The following is a 485-nucleotide window of genomic DNA, read 5'->3' as shown; positions in this document are numbered from 1 at the left end:
TAGTGGGAGTTTCAGAGTCAGGATGTTGCCACAGGCTGAATATCTTTGAGCTCAACCCCAGGGGCTTCTGGAGGCAAAAGGCAATGTTCCTCCCTGAGCCTGTCTTACATACCTACTGGCTGAGGGTTCCTGGCCTGGAATTAGTCCCCATTCCCAGGTTCCAGGTACTCTTACCTTCCAGGAAGCACAAAACATCCAAGCAAGGATGATCCACCCTTTCCACACAGTACAGCCTGATCTGAAATCCACATCTGCCCCAATTTCAGCACCTTGAATTATCTGCCTCCAGGCTCACCTGGTTCCTGAGCAGGAGCTGAGAAATAAAGGAGGGAAGATGAGAGACTGATTAAAGGGAAATCATCTTTAATTACTTCAGCATCATTATTAAATCAATATAATTTATCTTCCAGGTACCTTCCTTATTGGAATATCCATCTTTTTGTAAGTCCAGAAAATCAGGAGTTCTCAGCCTTCCTAAGGTCATG

Source organism: Echinops telfairi, unplaced genomic scaffold, assembly GCF_000313985.2.
Source record: "Echinops telfairi isolate 266 unplaced genomic scaffold, ASM31398v2 ScPeMD7_7476;HRSCAF=8514, whole genome shotgun sequence".
Taxonomy (NCBI): Eukaryota; Metazoa; Chordata; class Mammalia; order Afrosoricida; family Tenrecidae; genus Echinops; species Echinops telfairi.
This window is presented reverse-complemented; position numbering follows the sequence as displayed.